Source organism: Octodon degus, unplaced genomic scaffold (assembly GCF_000260255.1).
Source record: "Octodon degus isolate 3935 unplaced genomic scaffold, OctDeg1.0 scaffold00084, whole genome shotgun sequence".
Taxonomy (NCBI): Eukaryota; Metazoa; Chordata; class Mammalia; order Rodentia; family Octodontidae; genus Octodon; species Octodon degus.
This window is the reverse complement of record NW_004524660.1, coordinates 1,950,916-1,971,862: the sequence shown is the minus strand read 5'-3', so window position 1 is coordinate 1,971,862 and position 20,947 is coordinate 1,950,916. Positions and strand designations below refer to the sequence as shown.

Here is a 20,947-nt window from a genome sequence, read left to right as displayed (position 1 = left end):
GAGGGCCCTGGCTACTGTTCTTTGATGATTGCTGTGGCAGAAGGTGCTCTGGTGATCCTTCCTGTGCCACTAATTAACAATCTGAGGGTCACAGGAGTCCCACTATTTTAGTATACATTCCTAGGAAGTATGGAAAGGCCAGCCTCATTGTTGTGATCATGGAATTACAAGGGAAACAACTATATACAGGACACATAATTTAGGATTATTTTATAATAGTCACCCACAGAGTTTAGTACCAAAGAGTGTGGGAGATCCGTCCACACTAAAGGTGCAAGGAAACCAGCTGAGGGCCTGGATCCCACAGCCATGTCCTGCATGAGTTCAGCTGAAGACCTAGAGCCCATGACAATGCCCGTCCCCGCCCCAGAGTCCAGCTGGAAGCCTACAACCTGTGACAGTGTCCCCCCAGGAGCCCAACTGGAAGCCTAGAGCCCATGACAATGCCTCATGTCGGTTTGTTCCAGGGATCTGTGCTCGGAAGGCCCAACAGTCAGTGGTGGGAGCTAGAAAGTCTGTGCTAGTGGGATGAAGGACCAGTGCCAGCAGGCTGAGGACCTGCCCTGGAGCCAGGAAGCGATGCTTAAGGTAAGGACCAGAGCTTCCCTGGAAAACACCATAGCCAGCCTCAACCACCACAAGGTCCTGAGCTCCTCTAATGATAAGAACACATGAATCCATACCAGGAAAGCCAGTGGGACAAGCTTCTCCAGGACATTGAACAGTGCACCGTGTTCCCCTCTGGAGCCAGGAAGCGATGCTCAGAGTAGGGACTAGAGCTCCCCCAAAGTGAACCACAGCCATTCTCAGTGATAACGAGGTCCCAAGATCCTCTGATGATAACAGCCATGTTCTTATCAGGAAAGCTAGCGTGACAAGCTCCTCCAGGAGAACCAACAGCCCCCCAAAACACCTCTTCTTTTTCTTCAGTGCTCCTCTTTCTGTTGCTGATAACAATCCTCAGGCAGCACCCCCATGCTCAATCTCACACTGTACAGTTCTGCTGGGTTTACAAGTTGCCCACCAGGTGCGCATCCACCACAGCATCCTTCATGTGCTGCTGGCTTTGCAGGACATAGGTTATAGAATTGTGGTGGGTCACATTAGTGCACAGGAAAATTCCCGAAGGACAGGCAGTGTGCCGTAGGGTCCGAGTCCCCCTCATACGCAGTCCCTGCTTGGGTAACGTGTGAAGACTGTGGAAATGAAATGGAAGTGGCAGCGAATACCCCAGTGTCATGGGGTTGTGTCTAGACGTCTCCCAGGACCCCTGCAGTCACAGACTCTTAGCTCTAGCTTCCTCTTGCCGTTCTTTTTCTTTTCTTTCTCATTTTTTGGTGACATGTTTTACTAAAGATCAGAGAGACTCATTTTGAGAAAGTCTTAGGCTCAGTCCATCTGTCTTTCTGCCTTTAGGGTAGGTCAGAGGGAAAGGGAGTAATGTTCCCCAACCCCTTCTCTCCCTCCTCTCCCCAGCATGCTGCTTGGGCTGGGTAGACTGAGGGGCCATCCAGTACAGATGGGGAGTAAAACAGAAAGCCATGTCCAGGGAGCCCTGTGAGTTGGTAGTGTTGCAGGCAGCCAAATTAGAAATATTACAGGCAGTCAGACAGGGCCAGGCCCTCAAGGAGACAGCACGGAAGACAGGACACCTTGCAACAGTGAGAGAGATGGACGCCCCTGCTGTGGGCCAGACCTGAAGACCAAAGATCAAACAAATGCTGACCTCCCTAGAGATAAGCATCCGGGATTGATCATCACCCTGAGGAGGCTGGGAAGAGTCATTAATCCAACTATTACTGGCTGGCTACTGGACAAAGTCCTGTTCTATATTCGTGCCCGCTTGCTACATAACTCACTTCCCCATTTGGTCCTGGATTTAATCAATTTTACCTGAGCAATGGTGCTTTTAATCTCATTGGTTGGCTATATTTTTGTCCCACCTCATGCCCACCTAAGTGAGTTCCCATGTTCTCCACCGTAGGCCCACATGGTTTTACACTATAAAAGTCCCTGGAAGAGACAGCTTCTCTGGGGGACCACCCACTTGGTGCCCCCCTCCTGTCCCTCTCTCAAACAGGAGCTTTCTTTTCCCCAATAAATATATTCTGCTCCTAACCTCCGTTTGTTCCTAAAATTCATTCTTTGGTTTTAGAGAATACAAACTCATCCCAGGTACCTTTCAGGTCGGGAGTTTCATTTTTTTCCCCCTGTATCATTAGCAGTTTGGGCACAACAGGTATTAAGGAGAACCAGGAGCTGCCTCTGTCTGGCCATAATTCCTCTCTAGAGCATTTGTCACCAGCCTGACAAGTGCTTTACGTGAAGGCTGGAGTTCTGTCACCTTTAGTATAAGCCAAGAGAACTGAAGGAAGGGGACACATAAGATGCTGCTAGGAGCAGACATTCTGGCCCAGCCACTTCCTTAAACAACTCAGTGGTTGCTGCTGGTCCTGGAGGGACCTGAGAAGGTTGACAACTGAACACTTTGGGCTGAAACAGTCAGGTGAAAGGGGGGCCACTCTGCTTGCTTTTCAGAATGGGAACCATGAGTGGAGTGGTGGCTGGTTGCTTGTGTCAAGCTGGGAAGTTTAGGAACTTAACTAAATCGGCTCAGCAATTCTACACCCTAGGGTGTACCAGACCCAGGCTCACCTCCTGGATCGTATACAAGGGGAATGAGGAAGAACAGACAGGCTCCCTTTCTTCCAAGTAGCTCCAGTCTTCACCTTCAGCTCAGACGTCATCTCCTGACTTCTAGCGTAGACTTTTAGACTTCCGCCTTGGATCCTTCAGCCTTCTTGTGTAGACTCATCAGTTTTCTGTCGCAGACCCATCGGCCTCCTGATATGGACTTGCCCGGGACACTGCAGTGGGCTCCAGGCCTCGCCCTGAGTCCTTCAGTCTCCAGCGTGCAGACGCCCTTTGCACGCTTTCTCACCCAACTCTGCCTGACCATCGTAAGCCAATCCTCTAATTTCTTATACATTTGTACATCTTGTGTTGTATCTATTTCTCTAGTAAAACCCTGACTGATGCAGATGCCATGGCCTGCTACCAGTGCAAGCTATTACCTGGGTAAGCTTGAAGCACACCTGGAGCAGCCTCAGCTTCCTGGTCAGCTGAACAGGAGCACACAATGGCCTGGACAATCCTAGGCAGGCAAGGCTTGCTGGATCTGTGTTTGGAATTGATTCTGATCTGGAATGTCTTTGAAGTGAGTTTGTACTTGTCCACCTTTGAATCCAAGATGGGTGGGATGATCTCGGAGATTTCTGAGATGCCCTTGAGGCGGTTCTTCTACCAGTTTGAAGGAAAACACTCAATTTTCCTTTATTCATGCCAGCAACCACACCCTCCCGGGCAGCTACTTTACGCTCACGACTGCCACTTTACACTCACTCCTGCAAATATTCGAAAGCTTGCTGCTCTGCTTTTCGCCCCTACTGATCGTCATTATTCATGTGCCTTAAGAGCCAGTTGTGGCCCGCACCTATAATCCCAGCACTGAAGCAGAAGGTTCATTGTGAGCTTGAGGACAACCTGGCTACAAATGAGCTAAAGGCCAGCCTGAATGCAGAGTGAGACCCTGTCTGAATAAGACAGAAAAGGGGCCATGAAGATAGCTCAGTGGTCTAAGCACCTGCCTAAGCAAGCGCAAGGGCCCCACTCTGGGTGCGCTGAGCTGGCCACCAAGACCAGGCATGATAGCGCAAGCCTGTAATCCCAGTGCTGGGGAGGCTGAAAACAGGAGGACCACAAGTCTGAGCTGCATAGTGAGACCCCATACCAAATACATAAAGTTAAAAAAAAAAAAAAAAAGACAAAAAATGATTGCCTTAAAGTAACCAGTAATGTCTGTTCAGCAGCCTGAACTCTTTGGTACTGTGAAAACTTCTTTGTCACCCAGCCACCAACAATGAGTTCATCACCTTTAAGCCTGGCATCTCGTGGCATCAGGACACAGATGAAGTGCAGCGAGTTCTTTGCTGCCATGTGCAGCAAAAGTGACTTCTAGTCCAAATGTCTGTAGGATCCTCCCTTACATCTGAAGCCTCACAACATAGCTGTTTTCCCCCCATTTCCACCTGCGCTCTTGTTGTTTTAGGTACTTTTCTCATCACTGAGACAAAAATCCCTAACCCCAAAGTTACAGGAGGAAAGGCTTATTGAGCTCACAGTTGTAGAGGCTTCAACCCATTGTTGGCTGACTCCAAGGTGTGCTGCTTCACACAGGAGAAGCAGTCCCTGGCAGGCAGAAGGCAGCAAGGCAGCAAACTATCAGCAACGAGCAACAGAGACCCTCTCTGTGTGCCTTGCATCTTACCCAGCCTACCCACCATTTGGGCAGACAGCCCTTGCACCTGGGGTGGGGCATCCTTAATCCTACCCAAAGCTGTGCCAAAGCAATCAGTAGACTAATTTAGCAATTGCATAGCCTACTTCCCAGCATTATACACTCCAGATCCAGCCACCTCCCAAAAGCACCACCATGGTCACCTGAGGCTTTGGGAACATCTAAACACAAGTCATAAACAGAGGTCTTCTGAGACTTCCCCAGAGTTGCCCATTAGGCTCCATTTTTAGTATTCTTGGCTTTCTCCAAACCCTTCCAAAGTCCTCCAAGAAATCAGTTCCAAAGGCATCGTCAGGCATAGCTATAGTCAACACTTCTCCATCAAAATTTTCTGTATTAGTCAGCATTCCACCACTATAATGAAATAGAGCAGAACCTTGAATTGCCAGGAACTTGTTCTGTGAGTGTTCTGCAAGCATTCTAATGATAAGCGATGTCTTGCAACATGAATAGTATGCAGCACCAAATGTCACATGATCACAACTGAGCCTATAGCACCCTCTCTCCCTCTCTCTCTTTGAGTTGTGGGTAATTATCTCCCAACAGCAAAAGGTTATGGAGGAGACCTTGTCTTCAGGAGAGGAGGAGAAGGAGGGGGAAGAAGACGAGGAGGAAGAGAAGGAAGAGGAGGAGGAGAAAGGGGGAGGAAACACTCGCTTCAAATGAGATTAGGGAAATGCGTGAATATGGGCACAGTTGTAGAGGAGCACCACCTGAGTAAGGCTGCGGCGGTGTAAGCAGCGAATCTATCTGCTGACCATGCAGTATTACATCTTTGTAAAATCCTCAAAAGGAGGCAAATGCAAGTGTCATTGGATAGATTTCTCATTGAAGTTGCATGAAAAGAAAAAAGATTCTGTTGAACCAATAGATAGCAGTAATTTTGTTAGTGATGGTGAAAGTCATCCTATCACTTTCCTCTCTCTTGTCCCCCTCACACTAACCACAAAGGTTTTCAAAGGTAAGTGCAGGTTAATTTGTATTTTCTTTATTATTTTTGTTCTATTACAGTATTATAATCATTTTGGGATTATACAGTGTGTCATCTGAGTTCCCATTATTTGTCTTTTTTTTTGTAGACTAGCAGGTAATTTTATTTTTATTTTTATTATTTAAAGAGACTACAAAATAGCAAAAAAAAAAAAATTAGAAATGATGCAGAATTTTACCACACAAAATAATAGAAATTTGACAATGGTTGTTGTATTGCATAATGTTGTCTTCAAATTCCATTATTTCTTATGGGGAAACTTACATTGATATATAAGTGTTTTGGATTACAAATGTGCTTCCAGAATAAATTATGCTCATAAACCAAGGCTTTACTGTACTTCAAATATCCTGTAAAGGACAAAGTTAACTGTGGCTCACATATGTCAAGATTCCAGTCCCTGACTGATTGCAGTATTGGGCATGTTGTAGAAAGCACTGAGGCAGGGCAAGGGAACTCACTTCATGGCTAGAAAGAGAAAGAGAAAGAGAAGGGGTACGTAGCCAGGAGCCCGCAATTCTCCAGGGTGGACCCCAAAGGCCTCAGGACTACTGCTGGCCCCACCACCTGAAGGTTTCACTGCCTACCCTAAGTCACACAGGGGATAAAAACTGTAATACATGGCGCCTCTGGGGGACTCCAACATCCAAATGGAGTGATAGAAATCCGATTTCTCGGCTGCAGTTAGAGCTGCAGGCACTGGGCAAGTGCCTTTCAGGGAGATCGTGGGGTCTTGGTTTCTGCCTTGGTTTCTCTTTTATTCCCAGCTTGCTCTGCCAGGCGCTCCTACCAAGCTGCTACTGCTCTTGCTGGACAAGCATCCTGGTCACACCTGATACCCAGATCTTTGTATCCTGAATGAAGAGCTGAGCAGCTTAGAAAGAGAAAGAAATGAGACTTATTAAAAGCAGAGCGCACTCCACAGAGCGGAAGCAACTGCTCAGGAAGAACAAGGATGTGTTTAACTCAGCATGGCCTTTTGCACCTTTTAGGTAACACAGTCCCACTGACCTGAACCAACAGTGGTCCATGCGTGGCCGACCCACAGGTAGCTTTGTACTCCTGAAAAGTGGACCTAGTCACTTGGATGGGTCTTTTTGCTAATAAAATTAATAAAAACCCACCTGATGGGACAGTAATAGACATATATCACCTGTGACTTAAGGTGCCCGGCAGCAGGACCTCCTCACTACAGCCCTGTCGTGAAAGTACATCCTCAGGTACCATGGATGGGCAGTGCCAGAGAGGACAGCGGAGGTGGGGTTCACGGTTAGCTTCTCTTTTGGTTTTCTGGAATTAGAGAGTGGCTGGGGGAACAACCCAATGGGCTTCTGTCTAACCAACTGTGTGTCTCCACCCCACGTTGGAAGAGGGGTTTGCAAACTTATATGGGTCTGGATGGAGCCAACCTGGTTGCCAGAGGCCACCACAGAGGTCAGAACGAAAATGCCAAAAATAACGCCCTTGGGGTTACTCTGAAACAGTTCCGACACCCGCTCAGTGGGCTCATGTCGGAGAGTAAAGAAGAATGATGAGGGCAGGAGCATACCCTTTAGGTTCACACCAGGATATAAAGGAAGTCAGGTGAGGGCAAGGCTGTGTTTCTCGGGCTCAGGTCTCAGCACTAAGGAAGTGCGGCGAGAGTGCGATCCTCTTACTGTCTCCAGGAGCCAGAAGGGATTCTGTCTGTGGGGAGCCTGAGCCCAGGGGGTCTCCCACTCACTGTCTCCTGCCTCACTGCTCCTCCTTAGGCCCTGAAGCAGTATGGCCAGTGGCCCGCGGGCTGAAACTTCCAAGATTAAGCCAAACAAAAAGAATCTTTAGGGGTCAGGAATATAGCTCAGCAGCACAGCGTCTGCCCCGGCAAGCACAAGGTCCTGAGTTTGATTTAGTACCCTCTCCCAACAGAGAATCTTTTCTCTTCTGAAATTGACTATCTCAGTTATTTTGTGAACTGGAGAAATGGAAAGCTGACTAACACAAATGGTTTTGTCTTTGATATTTATTTATTTATTTATTTATTTATTTATTTATTTAGTGGAACCGGGGATTGAACTCAGGCCCTTGCATTTGCCAGGCAAGTGCTTATTCTACTGAGCTATCTCCCCGGCCCTAACTTTTTTTTTTTTTTTCTTCAGACCTGGGGATTGAACTCAGCCCCTTCCGCTTGCCAGGGAAGCGCATATTCCACTGAGCCATCTCCCCAGCCCCCGTCTTTTTTTTTTTTTTTTTTTAAATGCAAAAGAAAGGTGAGAACAGAGCTGTGCGTGCTGGAAGCATCATATCAGTCAAAGTTTCATGGGTAACTTTTCATTATCTTTTAGGATGTCTACTCCGGGTCGGTTACAATTCTTACTCGCAAAGAACTGCGAGTCAGCACGCAGCGGCCTGGGAACCAACGCTGACGCCGCGCAGCGCCGTGGGTGTGATCCACGGAACCGCGCGCGGCCCGCAGCGTGCACGGCAGGTGTGATATCTAGTGTACAACAGTTTTAACATTTAGTGGTGTCGCAGTGCTTACTTCAGCAGCTCATATACAAAAATTAATAATGTAACATACTGAAAACATTGTATACTTAAATAAATTTTATGCCACACCAATTAGACCTTAATAAAGCTGTCTTTTACAAACAGCTGGGCAGAGGCCGCTGATAGAAACCAGGCAGGGTCAGCAGGACCCAGATGGGAAGCAGAATGGTAGCCAGATGCGGAAGCAGGAAACTTCCGGTACAGGCACGGAGGCGGTGCCCCCAGTCGCGAAGAGACAGGCGGGGCAAGCAGGAGACCCCTGCTGACTCAGACCGCGGCTGACGGCCTTCGCGTGTCCGCGGTCCTCCGGGCACCCGTGCCAACCGAGGTGCAGCTTCCGCAGACTTCCATCCGCTACACGAGGAAGGTGGCGCTGCTGGAAAGGCGTTTTCCAGCGCTAATTGGGCAACAGGCAGAATAAGAAAAACTCCCTGAGGGCTGGAGCCTCTTTTTTGCTTGGTTTTTGAATCACGATCTCACTATGTAGTTCCGGCGGCTTCGAACTGAGTCCTGCCTTAGCCTCCTAGGCGCTGGGAGTACAGGTGTGCGCAGCCACCCCTGGTTCTGGACTCCCTTATTAAGACACACTCCTCCGAGGATCTTAGCAAGTTAGCCACAGACTACAGTTTGATGCCTTACAAACCCCAAATTCCCATATTTCACCTGGCTTCCAAAACCCAGGCCAAGACCTGTGTGCTTAAGATGGTAGAATCCAGACAGAGTGTCCTCTTAGCTCACAAACACAAGCTCTCAGGCCATGAGAGGAAAGGGGGATTCTATCCTCTTTGGTAGTTTTCGGGACTCACGGTAGAGTTCTGTCTAAATACGCACTAGTCCTGTGGGAACAAGCCCATCTGTCTGCAGGGCCAGCAGAAATAGCGAGCTTATAAGGACCTCCCAGGTTCTTTCTGCAAGTTTTTGCTTCTTATGTTAAACAAATAAAAGACAGGACAAAGGAAGCCAAAGATTATCTCTGAGCGGGAAATTATCAACCAGAAATTCAGAGCACTTGCAAAACGCTCCAACTCGCTTTTGCCTAAAGCACTAGTTCACAAAATAGTTTCTGTCAATCCAATTTTTTAGCTAGAGGGAAAGAGACAGAGTCTTCTTGTTCTCTTCCTGACAGATCCCTTTTGTCAGAACCCGAGGTCTTGCTCCAGCAGGGCCTAGCAAGCCTTTTGCCAGCCAGTAGGGAGGACTGTCGAGGGGTCAGGCTCGGCAGGAGAGCCAAATCCTCCCACCCCCTTAATTCTTCTGAGGGCTCTTGGCTGCATCTCGCAACCCAATTAGTACAAGAGCTGACCAACAAGAGAAAAGCATACATTTATTTACACATGCATGGATGGGAATTTTCATTTGAAGAAGTGACCAAAGTGATCACTGATGCTTTTACATTTTTGAGGAATGAAAGACAAGAACACACCTCTGGACTAGGCTAGAAAACTTTAGAGATGTTACTAAGAGATACGTGGAGGAGGAACGTGGACGCTAGCGCAGAGAGGGCTACTACCGTGGAGCTTGTTTATTTAGGTAATTCGTCTCAGTAATTCCTGGGTTTGACGAACAATAGTTTTCTGGCCTCGGTATAGGAAAGCTGTACCCTCTCCCAAAGAATCTTTAGGGCTCGCTGGGTATAAAAATAGACGGGTGCCTAAGCTTCCCGGGGAGCAGGGAGTCCGGGCTTGCACCACCAGCGAGTGGCGCTTTTTGCAGAGTTCCTTGAGTGACCTCAGCTTGAAATAACCCGTGCATCAATTCTGCCCCTTTTGGGATGGCATGTTTCTACCTCCCTCGCTGCTTAGGTTGTTGGACCCATGCGTTACCAACTTAGCTAATCTTTCTTAGAAAATCCACTATTGACTTAGCAGGCATATTAGTGAAAATTTCAGTATTTTTCTTCTCGGTAATATTCTTATTGTCTGCAACTGTATACCCCGAAATTTCATTTTCAACTTTCGGGAAACCCTAGTTTGTTTTGCTTTACTCTAAATCTTAGGTATGTAGGGAATTTATTTACTTAATGCCCAATTAAAAAATATCATATAAATAATGATTTTTCTTTTCTTATTTTACAAGTTAAGATTTCTTTAAATTCTGGGTTGCCTAAGTTTAGTTTGATAATATTTCAGATAACTTCAGGATATTTCTATGAAATGGAACAATTTTGAGTTGTCTCTTGGTCTCATATAGGTAAACTGTAATTTCAGAACAGAATTCTGAGGCCATTTTATTCAGGATTTTCATAATTAAGAGTGTTAAAATGTTAGCTGTTGGGGCTGGAGAGATGGCTCAGTGGTCTAAAGCACCTACTTAGAATAAGCGTAGCAAAGCACAGGGACCACGGTTCAATCCCCCAGCACCACATGCCAGCCAGCCCCGCCCCCTGGTGGGCTGAGCTGGCCACACACACAAATTAATTAAAAAAAAAAAAAAAGAAGTACAGGGGTATGCCCATCAGTATGGGCATTCATTTAAAAATAAAATAAAATAAAATGTTAGCTGTTGGAAGGAATTGTGAAATCTGTTCAGTGGTCACTCCCTAGTCTCTTGGTCAGATTTGACACAGTATATTTTGATGGCCCTGCATAGTGTCCCTTTAAAAACCTGGAACATGTCCACACCCTGGAGTTAGGACAGATCACACAAACCCACAGAAGATAAGGCCAGCAGCGTTGGGATGCATGTGTGCAGGGTCACCAGGGCCTGCAATCCCTGCTCCAACCACTGCCCTGCATCTGCAATCCCAACTATTCCCTCTTTTCTTTCAGAGAACCATGTTACCCTTTGGACGACCCCTGGCACTCGGACCCTGCCTTTGAGAGCCTGTAGGTCCAGGCCCTGCCCCGCCTCTGAGGGCTGCTCTGCTCCTCAGACAGTCCCTGAGCTCCGGGCTGCCTTTCCAGCCCCCGGTGTCCTCGCCCTGGCCAGCTAGGCCTCCTTGTCCTGCACTTGATCCCCATTGCATTCCGTTCCTTTCAGGTTACAGGACATGTCTGGACACTAGAAGGAAGAAGCGCCTCCTATTTTCAAAACCTCTGTCCTGCACTTGTAGTCTTTAGCGGGCAAACCACAGAGTGAAGGGTAGGGACAAGGCACTTTAAATGAAGGCAGCACTAGATGGAGGAATGGCAATGTGTAGTATCTGTTCTATGTCTTTAAATTTTTTTTCTAATTCATATTAGTTTTTTATTTTTATTTTTTTGTTTTTAATCTTATTTATTTATTTGGTACAGGGTCTCACCATGCGGCTCAGAGTCATAGTGATCCTCCTGTCTCAGCTTCCTCAGTGCTGGGATTACAGGCACGTGCCATCATGCCCAGTTTTGGTGGCTGGCTCAGCATGGGGCCCGCAAGGCATGCAGTACTGAGGATCGAACCTGGGTCCTTGCACTTGCCAGGCAGGCACTGAGACGGTTGAGCTTTCTCCTGGGCCCCATGCTAGCTTTTAAAGGAAATTTCCTCTATCGGGTCTGGAAATGTTGTATCTCCATGTTCAAGAATTATAAAGCAGATCTGGACAAACCCTTAATATAAAAGATACAGCGTGTGTGTGTGTGTGTGTGTGTGTGTGTGTGTGTGTGTGTATGCACGCATGTGCATTGTGCTGTCACTTCACTGTGGGCAAACTTACATGAGGCCTTCGGCTGCTTCCTGAGCCTGGGTACAGTCTGAGAACCTGAGCTGGAGAATTGGCCCTCTCTGAATACAAGCTGACAGCCCCAGGGACACAGTCTCCAGACAGTGGCAGGGCGTGGGATTTCCGCAACATAACAGCGATGAGCCCTCTGCCTGCCTTCTTCTGTACCTTGTTCTTGGTGGTTGGACATGCCCATCGATATGCTGTTTCCATCATGTAGTCCTTCAGAATATGAGCTCATTTCCAGAGTTTAGTTCCTGCAGAGCAGCAACCTGGCCTTTTATCACGTAAGCCATTTTATTTATTTTTTATTTATTTGCAGAACCAGGGATTGAACTCAGGCCCTTGCACTTGCCAGGGAAGCGCTTATTCTGCTGAGCCATCTCCCCAGCCCCCAATTTTATTTTTAAAGTTCGACTCATCTGTGTTCATTTATCCATTATGTTTTGTGAGATTCTTTCAGCGAGGCAAAGGGAACACATCATTAACTGTGCAGGTCTTTATTCTGAAGCAGTCCTCTGCCTTCAGAGAAAAAGCTGGCAGGTGGGACAGTGCTGGTAGCAGGATGCTACCCCTTGGGAGGGTGCGCCACAAGTCTCAGCTCACAGAGTGATGTCAAGGCCATTTGACCATGCTTTCTCAGCAAGACGTGCAGAGACTATTCCAGGCCAGAGCAGAGTCAGAATCCGGGAACCTGGACAGACTAGGGCTCACCTTGGCCTCGCTCAGGTCATAGGCTGTGGTTCTCTGAACATCCTGTTATCTTGTCTTGGAAGCCCAAAGGGTGTCTAGCCCCTTGGAGCCCCATCTTTCACCCCAGTGCACTCTTAGGGATAGCAGTTCCACGCACGTCCCAGTTCTGGGTGGCGGGAGCATCTCGCTCTCACCAGCAGTACATTGCAGTGCAAACACCTCGGCTACCCTGTGGCCTCCTGTGTCTGCTTGCTGCACTGAAATTCACAAACAGCTGAAAGAGGATGGGCTGCATCTCCCTGACTCCCTAAAGGAAAATTCAGAGCCCAACCTGGTCTTGGGGCTGCCCCTTGTCCGGGGCCACTCCCAAGTCACTGACACTGTCCCTGCAGAGGGGAGCTGTGGTGGAGAGGAAAGCTGAGGGTACCTCCCAGTTTGGTCAGTCCTCTTCCAAGCATGGCCCCAGAATTAAACTTCCCAGGTGTCCACCTGAGCTAAAAGCCCCTCCCTGGCAGAGCCCGAGGGATTAGGGCAGCTAACGAATAAAGACAGAGAGGAACAGGAAGCAAAGTGGGAGGGCAGCTTTGCTCTCGCACCATCTGGCCTGTGTCCAAGTGCACTGTCACCTCCTTGTGGACCAGGCAGGTTATGGGGGCGGGGAACCGCGTCTGGGATAATTAAGGAGCAGACCGCTTGGCCCTGCTGCTGGCTTCTAGCCTGCCAGAGCTCGCTGCTGGAAGAACCTCTCAGATGAGGCTGCTCACCTCACCCTGCCGCTGGGGCTTCAACACCCAGCTCTTGGGCTCTCTAGAGGTGCAGAGCAAGTGTGTGCATGTGTGTATGTATTTGAAATGGGCAGTAAGGGAGGAGGCTTGAGGGAAGGGGTCAGGGGAGGGCTCATCTCTGTCTTTGTTGCCTTGGCTTCCCAGGTAGTCAGGGTTCAGCTCAATCCACAGCACCAGCACCATGCTCTCAGGGTTGGGTTTCTTGGGACCCTCTCTGGTGAGGGTGGGGTCTGCCTGGGTGGAGGGAGGGGGAGCAGGGCTCAACGCACCCAGTAGTGGGGAGGGGCATTAAGAGGAGGGTGCTCTTGAGGACCTGTAGTTGTTTGCCTTCCATCTCAGTACTTCCGTCTCAGCATGTGGCCCCGTGTGTATGTGTGTGTTGGGAGGTGGGGGATCATTGGTAAACTGAGGGGTCTTCCAGGAGTGAGATGAAGTCAGGGAGCCGAGTGCCTCCCCCCTGACCTGGGGACCAGGGCTAGCAGATGGATCAGGACTTGGTGAGCTGTACTTCTCAGGAGCTTACACACAGGGGTGGTGTGCATGCAGTGCGCGTGGTGGGGTGTGCTGCATGGCGTTAGGTGTCGGCTGGGGACTCATCTGGAGGAGGTGCTGTGCTGTCAGGGGTCCTTCATCCCCCCCTGCCACTGCTGTATCTCCCCCAGCTGGCCCGTGCATCTGCTGCTCCTTGAATGGACAGACACCAGCTCTGAGGAGAAGAGATGCAGCATGGGGGACAGTAATGGTGCCCTCCTGCCCAACCCTGCCCAATCCTGGTACCCAGCGGCTGGCAGCACAAGCCCTGGCCACCTCTGTTGCAGTTTACCCCCCCCCCCCGTTGGACCTAGGGCCTGCTTCCTCCCCCAAACCCTTCAGAGAGCAAACCATTTGGAGTAGAACAAGGGACCCCACTTTATCTATAATTGAGTCCAAACCACTTGGCTCTTGCTGAAACCTATTCTCAGCCCAATCCTGTTGGGTCCACAGCAGCCTTGGAATGTGAGACTCAGTGGTTGACTCCAGATCCACCATCTTGGGGGTCTTGCCCTTGATTCTTTGGGAAGGTCCAAGGCAACAGGGTTAGATTTAAACGTTAGTTTTTACTTCATCTTTACCACAGCTCTAAAGGATGACAGAAGCCAGACACTGAATGAGAAGTTCAAGCTGGGGCCAGACTTGCCCAGTGTAGGAACAGGGATGGGGTGGGTCAAGGAAGTGGAAGGTGTCGGTACCTTATCTCATCTCCTGGCTCAAAGTGTCTATGGTCAACCACTTCCTGCTCAACCACTTCCCTTCCTGGTTCCAATACAGTCTATGCTAGGCCTTTGTCTCTGCTCATCCATTCATTCTACAGTACTTCTGTATAGCACTTACCATGGGCAGGGGCAGAGGGTCTGCCCTAACTCAAAGAAACGATGCTGGGTTCTGGTACCCAAGCTAACCATTCCTGCTTGTCCATGCAGCTTCGCTGCCCAACTGATGGGACTCAAAGCTCACCCAGAGCAGTGCCATCCTGCACTAACTTGGCCACAAGCACTAGCTGTATGGGTAGACCTGGTTTTGGGGTGTGGGGCTGGACAGTGGTCATGCACCTGAGCTTGGATGGATGAGTCGCTCGCTGTGTTATGACTCAGGTGGGGAGACAGAGAGGAAGAGACCCCTGTGAACACTTTGGCAAACCATGTTATGGACACCCACATGTAACTTGTCATAGTGTACTATAGTCCTGATTTTGTGAGTCCCCTCAACAGGTCTGGGTCAGACAGGGTTTGGAGCAGGCATTAAATTCTTATGCTCGCATCCACAATTATCCAGTTTTGAATTTGAGCTCCTTAACCACACTGATTCTCCAAAGAATCACTTGTCCTAGCAACAGACTGATTCTCATCGCTCCAAAATTATGTTAAATAAACATTGTGTGAATCTGTTGACCCCAGTCTGTGGTGATAACTCAAGACAGTTCAGGGAGGAAACACAGTTCTTGGCCATCTGAGTTTTTGTTCAGAATTTCTTTTTGATCCTCATCTCCTGCTACAGGCCTTGTCTCCTAGCTGGTCACAGCATCTGCCTACTCCTGGAGTGTGGAGGCTCAAACCAAAAATAGACAAGCTAGGGGGATGTAATGTACCCTGGTTTTCAGGTGTCTGCCACTGTTTCCCCCGCACTGCGTTCTTGACACCAGCACTGAGTTGGGACCTTTTCCTAAGAGGCAGCTCAGGGTCAGTCAGAAGGCCTCTGTCCCTTTCTGCTCTCCTTTCCACATTGAAAGGCCTCACGTTTATACACACAACTCAGATATCCGCTGTCTGCTTCTGCCACCCCACTAGCTAGGCCTTTGTGTCCTCCCCTGGGGCTGCACTTGCTTTGCTTCGATGATGTCACCAGACATCTGCGTCCAGAGCCTGCCAGGTGCTCAGGCACTCCCGGGTCTGACTCACAGCACATGGCTTGCACGTGAGCAGTAACAGATTCAGGGACAGAGCTGTTTTCACATCTGACCTCCCATCACCTCTGGGGATTGCTACCAGGTAGGAATCTCATAAATGTTGAAATGTGATGGACCCCCCAACCTATCTTGGGGCAGGCATTAAATTCTTATGCTCGCATCCACAATTATCCAGTTTTTTTTTTTAGTAAAGTCTCTTCCTCCTTTAATGTCCCCATCTTAAATCTAACCAAAAAGTCCTCAGCTCTGCCTCTAGGCACCTGATGGACTCTGACTTGAATGACCAGAGCTACCCAGGGATAGTTCCCGTTCTCTACTGTGGCAGCTGCCACAACCCTGCCCACACTGGTCACGTCTGCCCCACTCTGGCTCTGTGTCCTGTCCGATGGTGGCTGGCTCTCCAGACTCAGGGCTGCTGTGCCAAGGTGTTGGGTGCTCTGTGTTCCCTTGTCCACAGCAGAGGCCGGGGGATGATATGTGTGTGGGGGGAGGCTCTGCGCGTTCAGGCAGGGCATGAGGTCACTTATGGTCACTGCTGGCCCTGTCCGTCCGTGTCCTCTGTTCCTCACCCTGGGATCCTACAAGGGGTATGCCTTCCTCCTCGGGGGTCCTCATTCATGTGGAAATGCACCATGGCCTGTGCAGCTGTGTGTCAGGCTTCATGGGGGTGTGGGCTGATGGAAGGGGTGGCCACAGGCGGGCCCCTTCTTCTGTCACCTTCCCACAGAAGTTGCTCCCTGACCTGATCCCCGCTCTGTGTTTGCAGGGCGCGTCTCCATATTCATAGCTGCCACATCGCCACTGGTGCCGTGTGGTTGTTTTTCACCCAGATCCATCACAAGTGTTAAACATTTTATCTTACACATATATGACAGTGCCTGACATCTGAATTCCGGAAATTTGGAAACTTGAGAGAATGATCCCTACAGGAGCCTGGGAATAGCTGTCACAGCCACGGAGGTGCAGAATAAGGTTCACGGGGCCAAAGAGACCCCGTTGTCCTTTGGAGCTCCATTTTAAAAGTCTCTTGGATTCATTCACACTGTAGATAAACTCCCTCCCTCCTCACCTTCCCATGGAGCTAGCCATAAACTGACTAAGAGAAAAACAAGGTCATAAAGATAAGAACAAATAGCTAAAACAAATTGGGGAGTAGTAGGGTAAATTTTACCTGCAACAGTCTACGACCCAGCAGATGGTTAACAGTATCTGGGAAATGTAAATTTCATGACAAATATGTGGCATCCTTGTAAAATTCATGAGAACAAGATCATACGGTGACATGGTTACTACGGAAACTTGAAAAGTATATAACCTGGAAGTGAAAGCCAAACCAGCGCCACCATCTTGTTTTCCTCACTTGGCATCAGGGAGTTGGTTACCAGCCTCCAATGAATCTTTGTTCCTGTGCTTTTGGGTCTCTCGTGAGTGCTTCTCACATGGCTACAACAAAGTGAAGAAGATTCTCACACGAGCAGCTTTAGTGTCCGAGCCAGTAGCCTCTCTCACGTAAGAATGAAGCGGCTGCAGCTGCCCCTAGCACAAGGTGACTTGGGATGCACAGGCCAAGGTTGCTGGGCCATGGAGCAGCAATGCACGTGGTCAGAGGGCTGTGGGCACTTGGGGCAGGTCACTGCTGAGGAGCAGTAAGTTAGCAGCTTCCTGGGACGGCCACTGCATCACGGATTCGGGCCCTGTCAGGTCCCCCTGAGACCTACCGGGTAACAGAGGACCGACTGTTGGGCACGTGTCCATTGGACCACTGCCTGAAGCTGCCTTCTGCAGCTAAAAAACGAGGAAACCATAGGTGTAGTGTGAAAGAGCACTATGAAATAAATGATTAACTGTAAAGCTGAAGCTGATAAGGTGAACATTTAGTGAAACTCAAAGTTTATGAGCAGGTAAGATAAAAACTATTTAATTCAAGTATTTACTAGATTTGAAAGATAGATGGGTAAACGGGGGTAATAGAAATTAAGTGTGACTGTGATAAAAGTTAGGAAGGGAAATGAAATATTGATCTAGAAAAAAAATAGATCTGAGTCATTTTTTTCCCCCAGGAACCAGGGATTGAACTCAGGTCCTTGCACTTGCCAGGCAAACACTTATTCTGCTGAGTTATCTCCCCAGCCCATAGATATGGGTCTTGAGCAGGCCAGGAAACATGGAACCCAGATTTTAGGCTTGGAGGCCACAGAGCTCTATCACATCTCCTCAACTCTGTGGTCGTGTGTGCGGAGGCTATGGGCATGTGCACCACTCTTGGCTTAGACCAACATAATCGATGGGGGAGTGTTGGAGACACACATTCCAGGTCAGTGCAACCCACGGTGAAAATAAAGACACTAAATGATATTTTCAATCATCGGGGAGTCAAGGGGCTCTAAGTCCAGCCACGAAGATGGCTTTCCGGAACCAAGAGAGCAACCCAGGGCCTCACCCGGTTTTTATTCAGTAGGAGAGTGGCTTGAGGAGGATTGACTGAGAATTGTGGGAAGTAGGTGACCATTGTGAGCCGAGCTAGACAGGGGGGGGGGCTGCATTTACTTCTGCAATATGCAGAGAAAGTAATCTGCATTATATAGGATCTAATGTTTTGGGAAGTCTGGTGCTTCAGCTCTGCTGTAGTCATTCAAGCCCCAGGAAGTCATGGCCTCTATCCCAAGGCTCGATCCCAGCTAGCTGCGCGGAGCATTAGCTCTACCGTCCTGTCTCCACCTGGCTCACATTAAAGAGCAGCAGGTGTAGGTTACCAGGGAAACACGCACGTCACCTTCAAAGACTATCACCAGCACCTCAGCTAGACCAGTACACATTGCTTAAGGCCAACTGAAGGATAAACAGGAGTCCTGGCCAACTCTATGCAGAACAATACGAGGAAATAGGGTCAGGCTCGGTCAAAATGAAGACAGTCGCTCTTCTTTCAAGGAGAGCTGCTCAGGCGGGCCTCCACAGGGGGGAACTTCATTTACAAACATAACTCCATTTACAAGCACAGATGGCTGCAGCCCCCGTAAAAACCGACCCCTGTTTAAAAAAATAAAATGGGCAAAGCACCTGAAAGGACATTTCTTGAAAGAAGGGACACAGGTGGTAGTAAGCATTTGAAAAATTGCTGAACAGCACTGTTTGATAGAGGAATGAACATCAAAACTCCAGGGAGGTTCTGCCTCCCACACATTAGGTCATCTCTTCATTCTTTTTTTTTTATTGCAGAACTGGGGATTGAACTCAGGCCCTTGCGCTTGCCAGGGAAGCACTTATTCCACTGAGCCATCTCCCCAGCCCCTTGCCTCCCACACATTAGGATGGTTATTGCAAATAAGCAAGAAATAGTAAATCTGGTGGGGATGTGGAGAAATCGGAACTCCTGTTCGCTTGGTGTGAGTCAGTAGGGCAGTTCCTCAAAACACTACACATATGTAAAGGTGGAGCAAGATGGTAGCTGAGTGAAGTCCTCCAGCCACTGTCTCCCCACAGACACACAATCCAGTCAGCTATCCACACTCCAGCCCACCGCACGTTAACCAAGGCAGCCAGATGAGAGAACCTTAGTGGATGGTTTTAGTATAATAGTAAGAAAAGGGCGAGGCGTGGCAGGAAAACACGCACACCACCTACAAAGACTATCACCTACATAGCCAGCACTCTGGGCAGCTGAGGCAGGAGGAGTATAAGCTTGAGTCAGTCCTGGGCAACTTAGTGGCTTAATGAGACTTTGTCTCAAAAGAAAGGTGGGGAGGGCAGAGAACAGAGGAGAGGAAAGAGAAGAGAGGACAGGAAAGGAGAAGAAAAAGCATACTCAAGAAGGCAGGAAGAAAAAGACCATCCATGTTATCCCTTCCCAGATTCCAAGCAGCATGAAGAGAAGTATCTTTCACTTACAAGAGAGAGAAGGAATTAAATTCAGGCCTTAGACTTGAAACCCAATAGCAGACCTGTGATAGTGAAACCCAGTATTAGGCAGAGGCCCGCAGCCCTCACCCCAAGGCCAGTATCTGTAGACTGAGCTGTTAGAACTGGGCCACCAAGCAGCTAAGGGACCACTCTCAGCACCCCTCCTTCAACCTCAGGCTGCGGGGAGGTAGGGAATGGGCCTTGGTCAGAGGACAGCATTTACTGTGGAACAGGGTACACCAGCCAGCACAGGGCTTTGCGTTGGAGCTCAGCACTGGGTCTGTCATGATGAGATCTCGCAGTAAGCACAAACTAAAGACCCCTATACCCAGGGCAGTGTTCCCAGACAGAGCTTCTAGAGCTGCCCTGACACTAGGCAGAGAGCTCGTGATCTGGCCTACTTCAGTCATTGCCTGTCCTAGAGAAATCCCTGGGGCAACCCCTTCCTGAAGACTGTGCGGGTAGCTGATGCTATGGGATTTCAGTGTGACCCAGCTTAGTGTCAGCCTTGGAGGTCAAGTTTGTCAGTACCACCCCCACTCCACCCTTGGGCAGCACAGTGTGAAGCAAGACTCTACTTCTTGTGAGTAAGATGGGGTAGTGAGTTCAGGTCTTTGTCACAGAATTCAGGTTCAAGGTGATGAAGTCTAACACTGGGCTGGTACTAATGGTACCCAGAGATGGAGCCTCTGGAACAGCTCCTGTCCGGCTGTCACATGGCCCTGGCCTATTAGATGTCTACTCTGTCAGCATCACTTGGAGCTGGCTGCAGCAATCTTTAGCTGTGAGTCTACTTTAGTGGTAGGTAGCCCCTAGCCTTGGTTCTACCTTAGTGTTATCCTTGTCCCAGTGGATTATGGGCTGTGGATGTAACCCAGCATCCTGGTATTGGTGGCCACAGGTATGGCCTAGGAGTCTGGGGACAGACCCTCCATGGCCCCTCCTACTATGCTTAGGCTGGTCACTATGGATGAAGCACCTAGACCTACCCTAGCCCCAAGGACAGGTTTGTGAGGACAGACAACCATTTTTAGCCACTCCCCTAGTTCATGCTGAACAACATTGAAGATTTGGGACTGAACTGAAGGGATTCAATTATTCCCTCCTGTTCAGGCAGCAGCATCACACCAACGCTGGGCTTATGGCAAACCTTAGGTTAGGCCATCATCTAGTGCCAACATAGTGGCCTGTAACTACAACCTCAGAGAAAAGCAGCTTGCTTAGAATTTCTCAAAAGAGCCAGGTGTGGCAGTGCATGCCTATAACCCTAGCATTTGGGAGGCTGAGGCAGGAGGATCACTATGAGTTCAAGGCCAGCCTAGGCTGAAAAGTGAGTTCAAGGCCAGCCTGAAGTGCATTACAAAAACATATCTCAGAGAGACAAAAAAAAAAAAAAAAAAATCTAGAAAGAGCAGCCACGAACAAAGCCAGATTACCAAGACTGGAGTAAATTCCTAAGCTTTTTGTGTCCATGAGATGTCACAAACCAACCAAGCATCAAGAACTTTTAGGGAACAATGACTTCACTTTAATGATTTCAAAGTAAGGGGGCCAGGGAGATGGCTCAGTAGAATAAGTGCTTCCCTGGCAAGCGCAAGGGCCTGAGTTCAATCCC

At 48.9% G+C, this 20,947-nt stretch overlaps 1 long non-coding RNA gene across 1 annotated transcript; it reads left to right on the top strand.

Annotated features, from left to right (window-relative positions):
* Positions 1 to 181: 181 nt before the first annotated feature.
* LOC111818239 lies at positions 182 to 7,945 on the top strand. The gene is made up of 2 exons (XR_002822270.1): positions 182 to 588; positions 7,673 to 7,945. It is a non-coding gene; the product is annotated as an uncharacterized LOC111818239 (long non-coding RNA).
* Positions 7,946 to 20,947: the final 13,002 nt, after the last annotated feature.